At 45.1% G+C, this 17,677-nt stretch overlaps 1 long non-coding RNA gene across 2 annotated transcripts in view; it reads right to left on the bottom strand.

Moving 5' to 3' along the window:
- Nucleotides 1-16,790: 16,790 nt before the first annotated feature.
- Nucleotides 16,791-17,677, bottom strand: part of LOC126292202 (uncharacterized) — a 151,518-nt gene continuing 150,631 nt past the window's right edge. For both annotated transcript variants that reach the window (XR_007552044.1, XR_007552045.1), the window contains exon 3: nt 16,791-17,223. This is a non-coding gene — a long non-coding RNA (uncharacterized LOC126292202). The remainder of the gene's footprint in view (nt 17,224-17,677) is intronic.

Here is a 17,677-nt window from a genome sequence, read left to right as displayed (position 1 = left end):
CCTATGTAAAATATTGGGAGACTTTCGTGGTATACGTTTGGCCAACGCAATTCCGTCTTGCCCGTAGAAATGTGCGTGCAGATTAGTAAAAAATGTACCCGAGCTATAAGTTGTAAAATTGTAATATCTGTAAACTGGGACAATTGCTGCAATCGCTGTAAAATCGAGTGATAATGTTTAAAATAAATAGGTAATCAATTGTCATCAATCTTTAACATACCTTTAAAAAATCACATAGGAGTCCAGTTACAGGAATTCATTTAAAAATAGAAGATACAAATCAGCGTTTGAGCCCTCCAGCCCCTTGCTTAGTATCACACAGAAAGGGCACGCTCTCTAGGTAGCGCTCTCAAGCTCCCCTCCCCAGTTATCCGTTGCGCAATTTTCATTCAGGGCTTGACGGCATCAACTTTCATCTGGCGTCCCTAGGCAAGGAGGTTCGACGGTAATCTTTCAGTTCCTTATAAATCGAGGGCACCGACAGATTTTGAGACGGAGCCGAAATATGAGTCTGTCCAGAGCTCACGCAGAGTGAGCGGTTAGAAAGAATTATGTAGCTGGTCTCCCAACAACCTCGGAATGCAGTAAAGCAGCTTAAGAATGTGAAATTGTGAGAAATATGCCAATTCACGAGGCACACGCCAGCCCACGCCAGATAGGAAATTTCCACCCCACACGGGGAGGCGTCGCGATGAAACGATGATCAGCCATTGGGCGGCACTGAAAATTTCCTCCGCAAATGACAAGGTTGCAGTAGGTACTGGGAGATGAAGAAGCTTGCACAGGATAGAGTAGCATGGAGAGCTGCATCAAACCAGTCTCAGGACTGAAAACAACAACAACAACAATGACAACGCCGAAAGGAAGAATGTTTCGAAGAGTAATTGAGCTGAGAGAGGGATGAGAAGCGGGAAGGGAGTCGTGCAGACACCGCCGAAGCGTGAGCACATGGACGCCCTTCTACCCATCAGCAATATCCGCCTTCCGACACTGTGATATGACAGCTTCGGCCACGCAAGCGACAACGGGCAGACAACGTGGAGGTCGTACGTAGCTGGGCCTCGCAGCAAAACCGTGAGTGCTGATGGGGGAAGACGACTGGCGCCGCACAGCTCCGAGGCAACGCGCCAAAACCGAACGATAACGAATAATGGTGAGATCGATTCGTCTCCTCCTCCTTCCCTTTCAACTGAGTCGTCTCTAAGTCCAGTCAAATCAGCCCCGAGATTTGTATTTTTGTTTCGGTTTGTGTGAACAGCACGAAAATAAAAACATTTCTTTCATGTTTTGATCACATAAGCAATCTTTTGCATTCATACGTGGGCACCTTAATTTTGTACCCTCTGTGTTTGATTTCATTTAATAATTGATATCAATTAATTGTGGGCTCCTAACGTGGCACAATCTCATCAATCATCTGCTCGTCATTTCACGTCCGACAGCAGAGAGAATTCACAGTTCAGCACATTTTTGACGCCCAGACCTGAGTCGAAACAAGGCCCCCGGAGTAGACAACATTTCATTAGAACTACTGACAGGCTTGGGAGAGCCAGTCCTGACAAAACTCTACCATCAGGTGAGCAAGATGTATGAGACAGGTGAAATACCCTCAGACTTCAAGAAGAATATAATAACTCCAATCCCAAAGAAAGCAGGTGTTGACAGATGTGAAAATTACCGAACTATCAGTTTAATAAGTCACAGCTGCAAAATACTAACGCGAATTCTTTACAGACGAATGGAAAAACTGATAGAAGCGGACCTCGGGGAAGATCAGTTTGGATTCCGTAGAAATGTTGGAACACACGACGCTATACTGACCCTTCGACTTATGTTAGAAGAAAGATTAAGGAAAGGCAAACCCACATTTCTTGCATTTGTAGACTTAGAGAAAGCTTTTGACAATGTTTACTGGAATACTCTCTTTCAAATTATGAAGGTGGCAGGGTTAATTTGTTCAGAAAGCAGATGGCAGTTATAAGAGTCGAGGGGTATGAAAGGGAACAGTGGATGGGAAGGGAGTGAGACAGGGTTGTAGCCTATCCCCGATGTTATTCAATCTGTATATTGAGCAAGCAATAAAGGAAACAAAAGAAAAATTCGGAGTAGAAATTAAAATCCATGGAGAAGAAATAAAAACTTTGAGGTTCGCTGATGACATTGTAATTCTGTCAGAGACAGCAAAGGACTTGGAAGAGCAGTTGAACGGAATGGACAGTGTCTTGAAAGGAGGGTATAAGGTGAACATCAACAAAAGCAAAAAGGGATAATGGAACGTAGTCGAATTAAGTCGGGTGATGCTGAGGGAATTAGATTAGGAAATGAGACACTTAAAGCAGTAAATGAGTTTTGCTAGTTGGGGAGCAAAATAACTGATGATGGTCGAAGTAGAGAGGATACAAAATGTTGACTGGCAATGGCAAGGAAAGCGTTTCTGAAGAAGAGAAATTTGTTGAGATCGAGTATGGATTTAAGTGTCAGGAAGTCGTTTCTGAAAGTATTCGTATGGAGTGTAGCCATGTATGGAAGTGAAAGGTGGACGATAAATAGTTTAGATAAGAAGAGAATAGAAGCTTTCGAAATGTGGTGCTACAGAAGAATGCTGAAGATTAGATGGGTAGATCACATAACTAATGAGGGGGTATTGTATAGAATTGGGGAAAAGAGAAGCTTGTGGCACAACTTGACTAGAAGAAGGGATCGGTTGGTAGGACATGTTCTGAGACATCGAGGGATCACCAATTTAGCCAATTTAGCATTGGAGGGCAGCGTGGAGGGTAAAAATCGTAGAGGGAGACCAAGAGATGAATACACTAAGCAGATTCAGAAGGAAGTAGGCTGCAGTAGGTACTTGGAGATGAAGAAGCTTGGCAGGATAGAGTAACATGGAGAGCTGCATCGAACCAGTCTCAGGGCTGAAGACCACAACAACAACAACAACGTGGGTCGACCCGATTGGTAATTTTCGTGGTATCTGATGTCACAAAACAATTTCTCGAGATCACTAAATTTTGGCGCCCAGCATGGGGCGACCTGATTGGTAATTTTCGGGGTATCTGATATCACAAAATAAATTGTCGAGTTTATTACGTTGTACTTTACTAAAAGGAAAGGATTCTATACTCCAGATAAATCTCGCAGTCACACGAATCTAAAGCACTTAGGAATCAAAGTTACGAATAACTGAAATTGGAATGATCGCCGAAAATTTTGTGAGGAAAGCGAAACAGAGACTGTTTTATTGGCAGAACACTTACAATATGCAACAGACCGCCACACACCGTCAGGTGGCTTGCGGAGTATGGATGCAGATTTAGATCTACTAAAGAACCTGCCTACACTGTTATCCGTCCTCTTCTGGAGTATTGGTGCACGGATCGTATCCATATTAGGAAACATTGACGAATGCCATAGAGGAAATCCAAAGAAGGGCAATTGGTTTTGTGTTATCAGGAAATAGGGCAAACATTATCTGAGGTGAATTTTAATCGAAGGCGACAGAGTGCGCCGACGACCGCGGCAAACACCAACGCAGAGGGCGATTGAGTTCCGCTATTCCACCAGCGAGGGTGCTGCCAACGGACAGTGTGGTTCAACTATCAAGTTTCCGACGCGTGCGTAGAATAGTTACAGTACGCTATATATTGCGAAACGGAGGACGTTTTCGCGATTCGAGGGTTGGATTCCCTCACTTCCTCATCGAGGACTCGCACTGCCTGGGCTACTCTCAGGGTGTATCTTCGACGTGGAAGAGCCCCAACCGTGCCTGTCGCGTTGTTGCCCGTCTGCACGCCGTTACTGCTGCCCGCCGCCGCCGCCGCCGCTTGGTCGCCGTCTCTCGGTGCTCGCCGCTTCTTCTGCAGTCATGGACGCCCCAACTACCACCATCATCTACACCTCCCCTTCACCTGCCCCCACTGTAACGTCATGGAGTGCTTCCTCTGGGATTAACCCGTCTCATCCACCTCCCCTACTCACCGCCTCCTCCCCATCTACCTCCTCTCCATCACTGTATCCCACCTGTATGTCACTCCCGCTCCTACCCCTGCTACTGCACCTGCTGCTGCTCCTGCTCCTGCCTCTGCCCCTGCTCCCCCCCTCCAGCTCATGTCGCCCGCCGAGACGGCTCCCCCCCCCCCCCTACAGCTACGACTGCTTCCCCTGCCCGAGTCACCGCCCGCAGCACCACAGTCGCCGCCACAGAGCGCCCTGCCCTCTCATCTGGTGCTACAGCCTCACAGGAGGACCTTGCCTCCCACCACCTCCCCATCTATCCAGTCCCTCATCCCTCCTCCCAGGTCACACCCACCAAAAAATCTTCCAAACGGCCCAGTGGCGACCTCTCCTCTACCCCCTCATCCAAAAAGTCACTGCCCATCCCCCCCCCCCCCACTGACCCCGCTATGGATTCCACCCCACCTCCCTCCTCTCCAGCCCCCTCCCTGTATACCTTTGTCCTAGCCAACCCTGATCCGAAATTCCTGGATGCCCTCACCACCCTTGAAATTCGGAAGTACATCCCAAGTGCACCCATCACTCAACTTATCCCTCGCAGAGACTCTGTTCTCATCAAGTCTCCCTCTCCCTCCTTCCATACTGATCTCCTCCGGCGCCTTCCCCGCATCACCTTTGGGCCCCACGCATCTCTCAACCCCTTCCTTACATCCTCCTCTCCTCGTCAGTCCCAACCGCCTAGTCGTCAGTCAACCCTCACAGCTGTCATCACAAAACTCAGCCCCGTGGTCACGGAGGCTGAGGTGTTGGCGGAACTGAATGCCCACCCCGCCCTGGAAGTTCGCTCCGCCCGCCATATTTACAACTCCTCTGGCCCTGCTTTCCTAATGCATATCTTTACAGAGTCCGCCTCCTCCATCGACCATCTCCTCATGCAGGGAGCCCTGATTTTCAACCGCCGCCACCCTGTTGACCCATCCCGTTCCCCTCCTCAATCCTACCGCTGCCAGCGCTGCCTTCTGTACGACCACCTCACCCAAAACCGCAAGAACCCACCCACCTGCCCCCATTGTAAAGCCTTCCACCTCCTTAAACAGTGTCCCAACCTCGACTCCCCCCCCCACCCCCACCCCCCGTCCTGCAACGAACCTCACCCCACCTATTCCTCCAAATGCAAAGTCAAGCCCCCTCCTACCGACCCTGAACTCACTGTCCCCATTCGCCCCATTGACCCACCCATCCACCCTAACGATTCCCTCTACCCTCCCCCTACAGCAGAAGACATCATCCGGTTCCTCACCATTGTCCTGCAGAACATCCATCCCTTCCAGTGCTCCCACACACTCCAGCAGATTTCCCTTGCTGCCTGCTCTGTTTTCCACTTAAACACCTACGCCATGTACTCCCACAACCGGGCCCACTTTACCTTCACCCGCCTCAACACCCTCGTTTAAGCCCCTCTCTACCCTTCTTGCACCCTTCCCAGCTCCAACCACCTGGCGCGTCACCAGAATCGTCTCCTCTACCTCAACATTAGCTCCCTCCCTGCAAACAAATACCTCTTTATGCATACCTTCTCCCAGCACCAGGTTGAGTCCTTCATCCTTAATGAAACCTTCCTCCAAACCCACCATGTTGTCCGCACCTCCCCTTATCTCCTTCACCGCACAGACAATCCCCTTCCCCTACCCCGAGGTGGGGTCGCTATAGGCCACCTCCGGCATCTCTCTGTCCGGCCACAACCCCTCCTCAATGACCCGACCGAACACCTTATCCTCAGCCTATTTTTTCCCTCGCTCACCGTCACCTGTGCCACTATCTATATCTGCCCCTCAGCTCCTCTCCCCTTTGACTTCATTTCCCATGTTGACCGTACCTTCTCCACCTATGTGATCGCCGCTTTCCTCAACATCCACAGCCGTGACTCTGCCACCCTTCGGCGGTGGCATCAGTTCCTTGCCACCCTCTATGGTGACCTTGTTCCTCTCCCACAGCACACCCATCCTGAAAGTAACTCCACCCTCGATGTTATCCTCGCTTCCCCCAACCTCCTTGGTCGCATCGCTGTTGACACCCTCGATCCTGTCGGTAGTGACCATCTCCTGTCCTTCTCACCATCTCCTCTACCCGTCCTGCCATTGCAGCCACCCGCCCAGCTGCCCCTCCAAAGTCCGTCCATGACTACCACCGTGCCAATTGGGATGCCTACCAGGAATCAATTGCCTTACAGGTCAAAGGCCACCCCATCTCCTTTCACCCATGCCTCTTCCTTCCTTCAGAGGACCATCACTGACACTGTGGAGGCTCATGTCCCTACCAAGCTCATCCACCCTCACCGCCCTACGCTTCCTCCACAGGCCGTCCTTCTTCTGCATTAATCCCGCAGGCTCTACCGCTCCTTCCTCCGCACTCATGACTGGGATACTCTCACCCGCCACCGGCTATTACAGCGACATGTCCGGAACCTCCTTACAGCGAAGAAACGTGGGGCTGGCGCCAGACATGCAAATGCCTCAACTCCACCCTCCCTGTCAACTCCTCCAAGTACTGGTCAGCCTTCCACCTCCTTACTGGTAGCCATCCCACCCCGCATTACCCCATCCTCCATGACGATTGACCCTTTCCTGACAACCTCAGTAAGGCTAACCATTTTGCTTCCCACCTATCCGAGGTCTTCCCCATTCCTGACAATCCCCATTTTGATTACTCCCTCTTCCCCACCGTACTTGACTGCACTGACACCTCTGCCCCCCGCTCGCCCCTAGTTTCCAATACTTGGATCAGTTGCCCCCCTCAGACATCAACACTCCCATCACCGCACAAGACATCCTTCCTGTATGTCCTTGCTACCCTGTACAATGTCTTCCTCTCCACTGGATTTTACCACGACCTGTGGAAGACGTCCCGTGTTCTACTGTTCCCTAAACCTAAGAAACTCCCCTCTAATACCTCTTCCTATCATCCAGTCTGCCTCACCTCTGTGTTCAGTAAGGTTTTCGAGGCCATCCTCTCTCGCCGTATTCACCACCACCTTAACCAGCACCGCCTCCTTCCTCTTACCCAATGTGGCTTCCGGCCTTCCTTCTCCACCGACGACCAGCTCCTTAACCTTACCAATCTTCTTTCCCTCCAACTTAACTCCCGTCACTCCGCTATCTTTGTTTCCCTTGATCTCCAGAATGCCTATGAACGTGTCTGGCATCTCGGGCTCCTCTTCAAACTTCAGACCTATGCTCTCCCCATCAACTTCGTCCATCTTGTTGCTTCCTTCCTCTCCCATCGTCCCTCCTATGTGACTATCCACAATTCCAACTCCCATACTTTATACCCTTCTGCTGGCGTGCCCCAAGGTTCTGTCCTTTCCCCTCTCCTCTATCTCCTGTGCACTGCTGATATGCCTAAACCTCCCCCTCCTGTTCATCTTCTCCAGTCTGCTGATGACACCGCCTTCCTAGCCCTTTATCCTACCCTTCAACAGTCCCAACATACCCTCCAAACCCACCTTGACCAATTCACTGCTTGGTGCAACCAGTGGTTCCTCCTTATCAACCCCTCCAAGACCCAGGCGATCATCATAGGCCGCACCACCCGCTCCTTCCACCTCCATGATTTCTACCTCACCATTTATGGCCATCCTATCCACCTCACTCCTACCCTCAAATACCTTGGCCTCACACTTGACCGCCACCTCACCTGGACTCCCCATCTCCTTACCATCCAAAACAAAGCTCACAACCGCCTCCGCCTCCTGAAACTCTTGTCCAGTCGGACGTGGGGTCTGCATCCTTCCACCATCCTTCACACCTACGAATCCTTGATCCACCCCATCCTCTGTTATGCCAGTGTCGCTTGGATTTCTGCCCCTCCCCAGTTCTATCAAGCCCTCCAAATCCTCGAACGCCATGCGCTCCGCCTTGCCTTCCACATCCGCCTTCCGTCCCCCACGTGCATCCTCTACGACCTCATCCCCTTCCCCCACCTTCTCCTTTTCCTTGAACACATTCGCACACTCTATATTGTCCGCCGCCTTGATCCCCTCACCCCTCAACCACCAACCAGTTGCTGCGCCTTTACCGTTGTGTCCCACCCTCTCTCCATCTCCACACCCTCCATTTCCTTTCCCAACACAACTTATACCATCTACCCCTCCCGGATGATGAGCTTCGCCCTGACATCTGTCCTTCCTACCAACTCTAACCCCTTCTTCCTGCCTCCTCCTCTGGGTTCCCTTTCCTCCCCCTCCCTCCTCCTGAGCGGCTTCCCCGTCCTACTCCCCCTCCATCTCTTGTGCCTCCTTCCAGTGTCTCTGCGCTTCCTCCTGCCCTGTCTTCCCTCTTCCTCTCCCACCCCACGTGTCTCCTGCCTCTTCATGAACCCACTGATACCCCTCCTCTCTTCATCCTGCCACTTCCTCAGCTGCCCCTTGCTCTCCCCTCCTTTCCCATACTCTCTGACCTTTTCCCTCCGCAGGTCCCACCTGGCAGTTTTATTGTTCGTCGTGTGTGCTCCAAGTGGGTTTTAGGTGTGTTGTTCCGGAGTGTTTTTACTACTGTGGCCGACTTTTAACTTGTGCCTGCGCATTCAGTGTCTTCTCTGTGTTTTAAGAATCGCCAATTGTGTTTTTTAACTTTATGGTGACTTTTTTAACTGTCCCCCATGAACGTCTCCATGTCAGTGTATATTTTACCTCCATTTTCTCCCCTTATGCTGTTTTATGTTCCCTCTTTTTTTATCTCCTTATGTATGTATCATTTTATTCTTGTTTTAGTTGTAGTGTCACTCGACTGAAGAGTGGTGGATTGTGCCGCTGACAGCCATCCCCTGCCTATATGGGGACCACCTATCCGAGGTCTTCTCCATTCCTGATGATCCCCATTTTGATTACTCCCTCTTCCCCACCGTCCTTGACCGCACTGACACCTCCGTCCCCCCCACTCGGCCCTAGCTTCCAGTACTTGGATCGGTTGCCCCCCTTAGACATAAACACTCCCATCACCCCACAAGTCATCAAGACATCACACTTGTCCTCCGCTCCAAACGCAACACCGCCCCTGGTCATGATGGAGTCACCTACTGTCACCTCAAGGAATCCCCTCCATCCTTCCTGTCTGTCCTTGCTACCCTGTACAATGTCCTCCTCTCCACTGGATTTTACCCTGACCTGTGGAAGACTTCCCGTGTCCTGCTGTTCCCTAAACCTCAATAAATCACAATAAAGAAAAAAAAAAGACGTTTTCGCCAGTCTGCGATGGCTTACCTGAAGATGACTGGCAGGTGCCCAGTTGAAATATTGTGCGAAGTATTGAAAGACGACCGGCTGCAAGCCCAAAATTTGTTTGAACAGTTGTCTGAGATATCATACACGAGTCGGAGATGTAATCATTAAAACAAAAGCTTTTTCGTCCTGGCGAGATTTTTCTGCCCTCATCCGAAGATTTACTGTCACTACCCGGGCAATAGCTCCAAACGTAGATGGGTACTCCATGGGCAAAATGTTGTATAAATACATATACCTGTGCTACCGAGTGTCGTAATGTAAAACTAACTGCTGAGTCTGTAATTCAGAACAGTAGTAACCTACATAAGAGGATAGCAATTACTTAATAAATAATGGTAAACATTTTCTTATGAAATACGAATCTTGAATCACATAAATAATTAGAACGGATGACGTTCCAGTATGTCACATGGTCCCCCTTGTTTCGTGTGGCAGAATGAACAACTTTGCAAAAGATCAGATAGTTCTGTCTATTGTGCATGCATGCCAAGTATATCCCACGTGGATGGTGTCACAGGTCCATGTGAACCTGCCTGTAGTTACGGATATGCACAGTTGGGGCATTGACGTACAGGTCTACAGTTTAGGTGCATCGTGAAATATGGACTACAGAGTTTCTTTTCTGAAGAAGGTTTTGGCCAAAAGCTGATTTGTCAGTCTTTCCATCATGTCTGTCTGGATCTCAATGTTTAGTCTTCACAGTGAGTACCAATGTTTCCTTTCCATAAAAATGTTTATATTTTGACCTAGGATTTCCATTGTTTAAATAAATTCAGAATTTGAATGGATACTTGTAATAGTGCTGTTCACTTTAATTTCCACACGCCTTCATTTTCCTTGGATAATTTTATAATGGCTCCTTTCCCCATTACACAGGCAAGTAGAATATCGAATAGTATATGTTGTGGCCTTTGAATAGTCGAGAAATATACCACAAACTTCTTAATGTTAACCTAGTGATACAAAAACCAGACAGACAGCTGTTGTTCTGTAGATCTACCCTTCCTAAACCCCCGCTGAGCATCTTTCTCCTATAAAATTAACTTTTCACTTCAGTTACATTTTGTTATTCTAGATAATGTCAGTGTAATACTTATTGGTCTGTAATTCCTGCCTTTTCCTGACTGCCATCTTTTTGTACAAATATCACTTAACAATGTTCTCTTAAACGTAATGTAAATATTCCATCGTCCATAGCTAAGATTGTAAGAAGAGCTGTAGGCTTTGCTAGCCACTGCAGACAGCATTTAAATAGTTGATTAGACATATTGTTTAGTCCCTGAGTAGATTGTCTTTAAACTGTGTTATTTCTACTGAGTCACATAATGAATAAACATAGTCTTGTGAGGAGTACTTTGTGTGCATATTGTGACAGTAGACTTTTCATAATTAATTGGTTATAATGTTAGTTTAAGATGTTACTGGTTTACTGAGAGTCCACGATTTTCTTCCCATTATTCTTGATGGGTATGTTCCCATTGTTCCTAGTGTCTACTCTTTCTTTGTGGGACTATACAGTCTCTGTGATATTAGTGGAACTCATTTTCTTCTGATTCAATTTGGTTTCATTGAACACTTTATTGGATGATCTCTTCTTGTCCCTGTAGCTATCACAGTTTATCTGTTTCATCTGACAAGTGTCAACTGAAGTTTTTAGTTCTTCCCTCTTGCTTATATGTTTTGTGTTCCAGTGTGTGCTTTACTTACCATTTTTATTTCTGTTTGCTACTGGACATGCAAGATCTATGTTGTAGGCCAACATTCTGCAAACTGATTATCATCCTCTTGTTTATTATTAAATAATCTTTGTAGTTTGCATAGGCTTGCTGGCTTTGTCACAAATCATTAAAGTTGTTGTGTGGCCTTTCTTTATTGTCTGGTACTTCAGTAAATACCCCATAACAACCTCCAGTGGCTCTGCTTAAGACCTGTAACTCGGCTGTAAAGTTATAAATCGATAACAACATGATCTGTGTCTCTGTAATAACACTGCACCTTGTGGGGTCGTTAGTTTAAGATCAGTTTAACAGTTGTCTTTCAATGAGTTCATATTTTGATCACCTGCTGCCATTATGCAAGAGAATTCCCTGACAGTCTTGCATGACAGCGCTTCTAGCTCCTTTAGAAACCCATTTACCTGACTGACTGGTGATGTGTATAGCCCCGATGTGAAACACTCCTTTTTTCAGCATTATCAGTATTACTGCTAATTCAAAATAAGTTTCTTTTCACTTGTCCACTGACCATTGAGTGCAATTCCTCCTTTCATGTACTGCAGGTCTTCCACATTTCTATTCATATCTGCAGAAATTGGATACCTTTTCATAATTCTGTTTGTTATAAAATAATATTCATGTACGAGGGTCGGTCAAAAAGTAATGCCTCCCATTTTTTTTCTACTTAAAAAAATTAAGTTAAGTGAAAAATTTGAATTTGGCGCCATTCCTCAAACCTTCTTCTGCAATCCACTGCAGTAGTAACTTTCTGTGTCAACAGGTGGCAGCACAGCAGAAGTTTGTAAGATGGCCGACATCGATGTTCGTTTGAGACAGCGTTGTGTGATTGAATTCTTGAATGCAGAAGGTGAAACGCCCATACGCATTCATGAAAGACTGAAGAAGGTGTATGGTGTTGTGACAGTGGATGTCAGCACTGTTAGACGATGGGTTCGTCGTTGTAAGGAAGCTGAAGGGCAAACACCGTTGACTGACGAAAAGCGGAGCGGCAGGCCGGTGAGTGCAGTGACTCCACACAACATTCAGCAAGTTGATGACATCATTCGTGGTGACCGTCGGGTGACTGCAGATGAAGTGTGTCGCATTATTTCTCTTAGTAAAGGCAGTGTGATCACGATTATTAAACAATTGGGGTACTCAAAAGTTTGTGCACCGTGGGTTCCAAGAATGTTAACCGATCAGAATAAAGAGGCAAGGAAAACAATAGCCTCCCAACACTTGCAGCGCTTCCGTTTGGAGGGAGATGAGTTTCTGAAAAAAATTGTGACCGGGGACGAAACATGGGTGCATTTTTTTGAACCCGAATCAAAGAGGCAGTCAATGGAGTGGCGTCACACAAGCTCGCCGAGGAAGAAAAAATTCAAAACTGTGCGATCGGCAGGGAAAGTTATGGCAACAGTTTTTGGGATACAGAGGGTGTGATTCTGGTTGATTTTTTGGAGCCGGGATGCACAATAAATTCTGTTCAATACGTCACAACCCTCAAAAAACTTAAAGCACGTCTTCAGCGAGTTCGCCCAACAAAATCAATGGCAGATGTTCTTCTTTTGCATGACAATGCAAGACCACACACCAGTCGTCACACCTCTGACGAGATTGTCAAAATTGGATGGGAAGTTTTGCCTCATCCCCCATACAGCCCTGACCTGGCACCATCAGACTTCCATCTGTTCGGGCCACTAAAAGAAGCTCATCGTGGGATTCATTTTGAAGATGAGGAGGCCGTCAAAACATCCGTGCGTCAATGGCTTAGGAAGCAGAGCTGTGATTTTTACCGTGCTGGGATACATGCCCTTGTTCAAAGATGGACCAAAACTGTAGAGATGGGCGGAGATTACATTGAAAAATGACAAAATGATCCTCAATGTTGTGGTTTTCAACCTATGTAATTGCATTTAAATTTCCTGACAATTAAACATAGAAAAAAAAATTGGAGGCATTACTTTTTGACTGACCCTCGTATTATAATAGTAAAATTTGTTAGTTCTGCTGCTACTAGTACTTCAATTTCATCTGTTTTACTTCATGCATACTGTATAGTGTAGTGTAAAATATTGACAGTAGAACATTTGTATTCCCCTCCCCCCTCCTGAGTCTGGTGCAGAAAACCTGGTCATTCAGATGATTGTGTTTCTTGGTTCTTTCTCCTCCTCCCCCAATTTCCTGCCATGTGCTCTATGGATGGTAGTGCTTCTTCTGGTGGGATCAGTGATGCCTTCTTCTGCAGGGCTGATGATGTTTCTCCTTCATTTTCCTGAGTCTGTGGTGGTTCTCATGGGGATATTGATTGCTGTTTCTTTCATTGTTGACAGTGGGATTGGTCTGTGTGTTAATTTTCTTGGGCAGCTTATACTTTCTGGCATTTCCTTGCACCAAACGTTTTTCTTCATTTTTTTTATCATTCCTGTGCAGGACATGTTCCATGAAATGCTCCTTTCTGAGCTTGTAGCTCCAGGAAAGAACATAGCTACATATCTTCTTGAACTTTCTGGTTGTACTGTTAGTCTTTATTGACACATCAAGCTTCATTTAGACCATGCCTCTGTGGAATGCTTACCAGAAAAAATACTTGCTGTGTGTAGGATTCTTTCTGAAGTTTCTTTTAGAACCCTGGTTGCATTGCTGTTTGGATTTTTTAGAAACCTTTTTCTCCGTCATTAATGATCGCTGAATACTTTTCATCCCTGTCTCACATGTTTTAGTGTTTCCTGTAGAGGGACACCGAGCTTGTTAATGCTAGTTTCTTTGTATTAGATTTTCAATGTAGCCATAACACTTGCAGAGCTTCTTACATAGATATGTGAAAATATTTAATTTAGTCCCTTCTTATTCCTATTTGGTGACGCATTTTGCTGGTACATGGTATTTTCTTCTCTCTTCAGAACACACATTTTCTTGATTGTGTGCTTATCATGGTTTATAGGCCTACTGGGGAACTCGCCATGTAAAATATAGAGTAACGCATCATTCTTGGTACCTCTATGGTGATATGGAAATCCAAGTGGTGTTAATAAGGTATATAATTTGTGTACCTGTTTCTCTTCAACTTCATTGTTCACATCTTTATCGTATTATGTGTAACTAACAAGACTTAACTGACATACATAGCTAATTTTCATTATTAACTGGACTGAGTGTTTTCTTGTGACAGTGGCTTCACTGCTGTTGACAAGTGTAAGTATCCACTGAAGTCCCATAAAAAAGTGTATTGTGAACACTGTAATACATTGTTTGTTGTTACTGCAGGTCTATACACTGTATTGCAACATTGTTCTATAAATTGATCTCATCTTTTAGTCAGATGATGCTATAAATTGCTCTCCTGAACTAGATTCGGTACCACGCTGACACTGACGCTTTACAAATGGGCCTTGGCCTCGGCCCGAGGTGTAGGAGTTTAGACTTATTACAGTCATTCCTCCTGTTCCTGGCGATGCGATGGTAATGTGGCCTCACTGTGTGGTGTGTCCTCTAGTTGTCTGGTGTCTATCCTGTCCTGGCTACTAGCATGCAGGCATACTAGTGGACTCTGCACTTCAGCCGTGACTGACATCTCTGCCTAAACTCTTTGCCTTTAAATATGTCTGCTTGTGTGTGTGTGTGTGTGTGTGTGTGTGTGTGTGTGTGTGTGTGTGTGTGTGTGTGTGTGTGTGTGTCCCCTTCCATCTTTCCTGACAAAGCAACTGTGGGTTCAAAATTTTGTGTGTGTGTTTTTTTATTGTGCCTATCTACCAGCGCTTTCCCGCTTGGTAAGTCATGGAATCTTTGTTTTTAAATAAATAAATAAAGCAAATAAGCTACTGCATCTTTGAAGAGAAGAAATGCTCCTGAAAGTAGCATTGGTATCTATGTCTGTCTGAGTAAATAATTTTGCTGACAGGATCCAGATCCATTGCAATCAAGAAGCTAGGTGCAGCTGTAAGTACACACTCCGTATGATAGGAAACAATGTAGCCAATGTGGATGGCTCATTATTGCTGTGACCAATAAATACCGGGTGTTTTGAAACTGATAATGATTATACGTTGATCAAATGATTAGCAAGCATGAATTTCATAAACAAAAATGTTACTGTAGTGAATACTAAAAGAACTTTCACAAAAACAGATGCAAACATTTTAGGTGACTGATCCAGGTTGAGGCTAGGAGGGTTACAGAGACACAGGAGATGTTGCAGGAAGAGTTCCCACCTGTGCAATTCAGAAAAGCTGGTTTTGATGGGTAAAAACCACTTAGCAGAGACTGTGAAGCAGTCCTTGAAATGGAGGAGGTTGTGTTGGCAGCATGTTCACAACTGAGTGGTCCAGCTGTTTCTTGGCTGTAGTTTGTTGGTGACCATTCATGCAGGCAGCTTGTTGCTTGTCATGTCACCACAGAATATCCTTACCCTCCTATCCCCTTTCCTGTTCCCACTACAGCACTAAACAGCACTCTTCCACAAGTGTGCACAGACTTCTTTCTTCTCCTTTCCTGCTGCCCCCACCACTGCCCCACCCTGCCCTGCTCACCATCTAACCTCCTGACTGCACCTTCTTTCCCTGTCTTCTCCCAACCTCATTTTGTTTGTTTAGTCCCTATGAAGACCTTACTAGTTTCTTTTTTCTTGTGACTCATCTCTACTATAAGGTGAGTAGCAACATCCTTTCCATAAAATTGTCTATACACCATCCTGGATTTTGTATTGTTTAATACATATGAGCAGCTCATTACCTCAAAAATTATTTCTGGCTTGCCTTGATAAATGGTAGGGGTAGGCAAGAGGTGTGTCAGTCTTTACAAAAGAAACATTATCTGCTCTGAAGTTGCCTACATGTTCCAGTCTTGAGATTACAAATATTGTGTATGTGAAATCCACTTAGCCTGGAAAATTTCACACTGACCTTTTTGAAGACCACTTTGGAAAGCAGACAATTGGCTGGATCACATTGACATGTATTGCTCAGACAATTTTTAAATATCTTAAAGAAATCTGTGATAGGTAGACCAACCAAAGTATATTATTTCTGTGTTTCATAACCAAAGAAGGGATACACACTATTTCTCACTGTTCTGCCTCTGTGTATCAGATTTTGACATTAATAGTGTTAACAGCTACTTACCATTGATCATGTACTTCAGTGGCTGCAAGAAAACTGAAATGCAATGTGTGCTAGAATAGTCCAGTTTTTGGCAAAGTCATGACTTACAAGGAGTTTGTTATGTATATAAGGTACTCAGATAGAAGTAGCCTACTTGACATAAGGCCATTTGTCATTAAGGTTGCCGTGTAGGCTACAGCTATTTCACTTTTTGAAACTTGTTCATTTTTAGTCTGAAAAGCCCATATTACAGGAGCATAACCAGACATGCTGAGGGATTGATATTGTGTAATTTGTCGTCAAATTTTGAGCAGCCTAATTTGTGCGACAGTCAAATGATTGAAAACATTCTGAAAACTATTCTGTGTTGCAACAAATTTGTTACTGGTATAATAAAAAATACACACCAGGCATTCAGTCAAAAGGCAGCAAGAAGAGAAATCTGGAAACTTTAAAAAAAGTGACAGTCCTTTTTAATATGCCTATTCCAGTAGCATTGCTACAGAACAGAAACACTTTCAGTATCAGTGCAGAAAACTTCAATGTGAAGAGAGCAGATTGTGGAAAGGATCAGTTTGCATGATTGGTTGTCTTATATTACTGTGTTGTGAATAATTTTCTAGTTTTGACTTTATTCATTCATACATAAATACAACAACTATAAAGACAAATACATCTTTGTTTTTCTTCTGTTTGTTCTTATAGCACTTGACCGATTTCATTGAAGCTGATAATGTTTAATAAGTTGAGCTCATGCCTTCAAAAGTTAGTTAGGATAACAATGTGTAGGTACATGGTGCAACACCCCTTGGATGTCGTAAAGTTAAAATTGATGAAAGAACAATAGAATGAAACAGCGATTATGACAGAAGCAATGATTATGTGCGTCAGCAGAGCCATTAATTATGAGTGGTCAGTAAGGAGCAGACAAATGAACAAAAAACATCATACATTCTTTGTTGTGCATTTTTTTAATTTTAATCTCTCATATGCAGGATTGCTTCAATGTATTTCTCAAAGTAAGATGTGCAATGCGTGCTTTGTATTATATGTGACTCTGAATAAGAGAAGACTTAATAACAGCATTAACTATTTTTATTGAAGTGGAGTGGAGTGAATCTGGGAGGATTTCCTTCATCTTGAGAGGCACTGGTGTCCTTGGAGTCAGCTGCTGCATCTACAATAGAAGTGAAATGTGAGAGGAAGTTCATGGTCCTAATTCGTAAGTTAAACAGAAGTATAAAAGCTTTCAGAAGACGACATAATAAAAATAAATAAATAAAGGACACAAGGTAAAGTGAAGGAAGACTAGCACAATTTCATACACATAGATAATTTACTAACAATGCAAATTGTACTATCCATTAATTTTTTCCCATTTCTATTATTGTTATAATAAAACTGGTGAGAAAGTGGCACTACTTCAGTCCACCAGTTGTAAGTAGGGATTGTTAACTATTGTTATAGAAAGAGATTGCTATGATGATGTTGTTGTTGTTGTTGTTGTTGTCTTCAGTCCTGAGACTGGTTTCATGCAGCTCTCCATGCTACTCTATCCTGTGCAAGCTTCTTCATCTCCCAGTACCTACTGCAACCAACATCCTTCTGAACCTGCTTAGTGTATTCATCTC

This window comes from Schistocerca gregaria, chromosome 9 (genome assembly GCF_023897955.1).
Source record: "Schistocerca gregaria isolate iqSchGreg1 chromosome 9, iqSchGreg1.2, whole genome shotgun sequence".
NCBI lineage: Eukaryota > Metazoa > Arthropoda > Insecta > Orthoptera > Acrididae > Schistocerca > Schistocerca gregaria.
The sequence above is the reverse complement of the archived record's forward strand: the minus strand, read 5'-3'. Positions and strand labels throughout refer to the sequence as shown.